The sequence below is a fragment of the Corylus avellana genome, chromosome ca6 (genome assembly GCF_901000735.1).
Source record: "Corylus avellana chromosome ca6, CavTom2PMs-1.0".
NCBI lineage: Eukaryota > Viridiplantae > Streptophyta > Magnoliopsida > Fagales > Betulaceae > Corylus > Corylus avellana.
This window is the reverse complement of record NC_081546.1, coordinates 20970619-20975240: the sequence shown is the minus strand read 5'-3', so window position 1 is coordinate 20975240 and position 4622 is coordinate 20970619. Positions and strand designations below refer to the sequence as shown.

Genomic DNA, 4622 nt, shown 5'->3' with positions numbered 1-4622 from the left:
TTGAATCCCATCAAGTCGCAAAATGTGTCTCCTCCGGTTGTCTCCGCCTCAGCTCCTTAAGGGCAATCACACTCCATAAGTGTCACTCAAGTCCAAGCGCCTCTTGAACTTGAGCATAGGACCTGGTTTAGACATAACACCATGCTTTCCTACCAGTCCCGTAGACCATACAGCTTTCTCTGATGACTCTTTCTTCCTATAGACCCATCTGCACCCTTTAGCCTTCTTTCCCTTGGGTAATTTTGCAAATTCTCAAGTTTTACCAATCCGTAGTGACTCCACCTCTTTCGACATACCATCCTGAACAGATGATGAATCTCTACTACTAGTTGTTAGAGCAAAAGAAACCATATCCTCAAAGCCATACCTCTTTGTTCCTTTTCGATCACGTTTTTCTTTGCCTCTTGCTAAAGAATAAGACTCTTCCTGGTGCTGTAAGTCTGTTGAAGATTCTCTGTCATCACATTCATCCGTGAGTGAACACTGTTTATCAAACTCCACCTCCACGAATTGTTTCTCTTTCTGCACTGTACTTTCAGAAAGCTTATCTAAGTTAACAAAATCAGACTTCTTCGGTTCATGCTCTGTAACTTCAGGTTCTACTCTTGACCCATCCTTGTACATAGCACACTCATTAAAAGTCACATTCCGACTTCTAATGGTCTTCCGATTTTGATCATCCCAAAATCGATAACTGAAGGCCTCATCTCCATATCCAATGAAGAAACACTTACTAGATTTACCATCTAGTTTACTCATAGCATTAGACTCAACATGGACATACGAAGCACAACCAAAAACTTTCAGATGTGAAAGATTTACCTCTTTTTCACTCCAAACTTCTTCTGGTAGTGTATGGTTCAGGGAAACGGAAGGCCCCTTATTTATTAGGTATGCAGCAGTACTCACTGTATCAGCCAATAAAGTCTTTGGTAACCCAGCATGCAATCTCATACTCCTGGCACGCTCATTGAGAGTCTTGTTCATGCACTCAACCACGCCATTCTGCTGCGGCATTCCCGGGATAGTTTTCTCCATTCTAATCCCATTCACTGCGCAAAACTGTTTAAACCCCCTGTCTTCGTAGTCTCCTCCATTGTCTGATCTCAAACGCTTGAGCTTCAAGCCCGTTTCAGTCTCAACCATGGCCTTCCATTTCTTAAAAGTCTCAAATACATCAGATTTACTTTTCAAGAAATAAACCCATACCTTCCTGCTTGAGTCATCAATAAATGTGATGTAATACCGCGAGCCTCCAAGAGATGCCACTGGTGCGGGACCCCACAAATTCGTGTGTACCAGCTCCAGCTTTCCAAGCTTAGGTGCTTTGCCAACTTCCTCGAAACTCACCTTCTTCTGCTTCCCTAGGATGCAGCCTTCACACAAATCAAACTCAACTGACTTTAACCCCGGTAGTTTCTCTTTTGACATAAGTACCTTCATCTCTTTCTCGCTCATGTGCCCAAGCCTTAGGTGCCATAGTTTTGAGTCAGCAGTCGTATCTACAACAGCATCTGTATCCTTGTTGTTCGTGGTCATATAGAGAGTACCCGGCTTATGACCATAAGCCAAAATCCTAGCTCCCTTGTTGACCTTCCACTTTCCACCGTGGAAATGAATTGAATGCCCTTCCTCATCAAGCTGTCCCAATGAAATCAGATTCTTTTTCAGCTCCAAAACATGCCTGACCTTCTGCAGCTTCCATACCGAGTCACTGTGAACTCTAATGCGAACATTGCCTAGGCCCACAATATCCAGCGCCATTCCGTCAGCCAAATACACCTTCCCGAAATCTCTACCAACATAGTTCTCGAGAATTTCACGGATCGCTGTCGTATGAAAATATACTCCTGAGTTTAAGACCCAAGAATCAAGGGGACTGTCAACAGATAGAAGTAGGGCATCATATACTTCTTCTGTCACTACATTAGCATAATCATTCTTAGTCTCCTTCCGCAGTTCCCTACAATTCTTCTTGTAGTGGCCAGTCTTGCCACAGTTCCAACACTCAGGTTGTTGGCCGAATCTGAATTTACTTCTCCCTTTTCTGGAATTTGATCCACCTTGACCAGAGTTTCTATCTTGTCTTCTGCCCCGAGTTTCGAGGTTTAAAGCAGCACCAGAACATGAGGCTTCACCCGCATCTTTTCTGCGAACCTCTTCGCTGAGAATCAAATCCCTGACGTCTTCATAGCTTAGTTTACTCTTTCCTCCAGAGTTACTCACAGCCATCCTCACTGCTTCCCAGCTATTTGGCAAAGATGCCAAGACGATCAACGCGCGAACCTCATCATCAAAATTAATTTCCACCGAGGACAATTGAGTTGTGATGGTGTTGAACTTATTGAGATGATGTGCCACTGAAGCCCCTTCTGCCATCTTTAGGTTGAACAATTTCTTCATTAAATGCACCTTGTTGTTAGCCGACGGCTTCTCATACATGCTTGACAAAGCCTTCATTAGACCTGCTGTGGTCTTCTTCTTTCCAAAGTTGTGTGCAACTAATTTTGACAGTGATAACCTGATAATTGCTAAGGCTTTACGATCAAGCAGAGCCCACTCGCTATCATACATGTCGTCGGGTTGTTCTTTCAAAAGAGGTTGATGAAGATCCTTCCCATAAAGAATATCTTCAATTTGTACCTTCCAATACCCAAAATCTTTGCCGTCGAATTTCTCGATTCCCATCTTTCTTTCTTCACCTGCCATCGCTCCCACTCGAACCAACAGCTCTGATACCAGTTGTTAGGAAATTAATCCTATTTCCCAAGACCCGTGAGATGTAAAAAATAAGAAGAATACGGAATAACAAAGATTAGGCAATTAAATCACACATGACACAAAGATTTAAGTGGTTCAGCTTAACAAGCCTACATCCACTGGTGGAGACGACCCGGAGAAAATTCAGTATCAAAAGATGAGTACAAGAGAGTAACAGGGCGAGAAAACCACTCAAACCCAAAGCTCTAAATACACCCAATTCTCACTTTGCCCAAAGGAGAATAATAACAAAAGGGGAAAAAAAAACTCTCTTTTTCTTGGTGCTCTCACCTTTTCTTTCTCTCAATTGTTTTTGGCACACACACAAATTCACCTTGTGCTTTGTTCCTTATGTAGAAGCTTAACTCTCCTTTTACATGTTGGTCTAGGACTTCTACTATAAGCCAAACAAGGAGTCCAATTACACATAAGAGAAGGACTCCAAAACCCACATGTAAAGGAGCAAACCGGTTGAACCAAGAACCTCTCCTACTTGAAGAATGAGACAAACCATTGGGTCCCACCATGACTTTGAATTCAAGTCATACTTAACAACAAGTGTATGTTTCATCAAGCCCTGGTAAGGGAAAGACGAACGACAAAGCCATGGCGGTTGTAGGGAAGAACATGTAGGAAGAAATACCGAATTCTTTAGCCATATCGAACACCTCCCAAGCAAGTAAATCAACCACCGAGGCTACTAGCCGAGTTGACTCGGCTAAGACCTTGAAAGAGTCTCGTAGGGCAGGGAGTGACTGAGTCAAGGTGAGTGCAATCCGGGTCTCGATCTTGATGTCCTTGGGGAGGTTGTCAAGGCTGACGAGTGGAAGAAATATAGAGGATATGGAGTTGTGTAGGGCGTTAGGGATGGCTTTGTGTTGTATCATGGGTGAACCATCTGTGGGGATGAGTAAGGTGACCCGGAAATTGTGGTGGAGGACAAGTCGCTTTGCGAGCTCAACGAGTGGGACAAGATGGCCAATCCCTGAAGTGGGCACAATGGCTACGTGGGGTGTTTTCTGTTGCTTGGTAATGGTAGCCGTGGTTTAGCCGTTCAATGAGAGGAAAACAAAGGGCTGTACGTAGAGACATAGCGAAGGAAGGAATTAAGTAAATATATAGTAGGGAAAAATACCTTTTGCCCCTAAACTATCCATAGGTTGACAATTTTAACCCCAAACTTTCAAAAGTGACACAAGACACTCCTGAACTATCGGATGTTAGCAAAATAATACCTCCGTTTGTCTTCTCCGTCATTTCGGATGGAAATCACTGGAACCTTCCCAAAATAGCCTTAATTTTCTGAAGCCTCATCTCTCTCCATTTCTACCATTTTTTTGTGCATGTCCAGAGGAGTGCTTCTGTTCATCTTTATTCTTTGAAAAGCAAACATTGCGCCTAATCTCAGAATTTTTTAGGTTTCTCCTGTTTCTTTGAAAATCAAAACGACTTTCATTTTCACCTTATGAGTTTCTCTATATTTCTGGGTTTATGATGTTAGCAAAAATGACACTTGTAGTTCAATGGGTATCTCAGAATTTTTAGCAAAAAGCCAGGAAACTAAAGCCAAACCCAGAATTTCAATGGGTAACTCAGAATATCAACTATATGTTCGACCATTACAAAAAGCCAAACCAAAACAACCCATCAACTTATATGAGCAAGAATTTCAAAGGAAAACAGAGAGAGCAGAGGAAATACATAGAAAAAAACACAGAAATACAAGAACAAATAACTCATTGAAGAAATACAAGATCTTCATTTTCGCCGACGAACCCGTCCCAAAATACCCTCAGAGCAAACCCATTTCTTCAAAAATCAAACCACGGCAGAAACCAAATCATGGCATGTTGAAAAAATTG

The 4622-nt window shown here is 42.4% G+C and overlaps 1 pseudogene; it reads right to left on the bottom strand.

Annotated features, from left to right (window-relative positions):
* Positions 1 to 4622, bottom strand: part of LOC132185349 (hydroquinone glucosyltransferase-like) — an 8902-nt pseudogene that overhangs the window by 2226 nt on the left and 2054 nt on the right.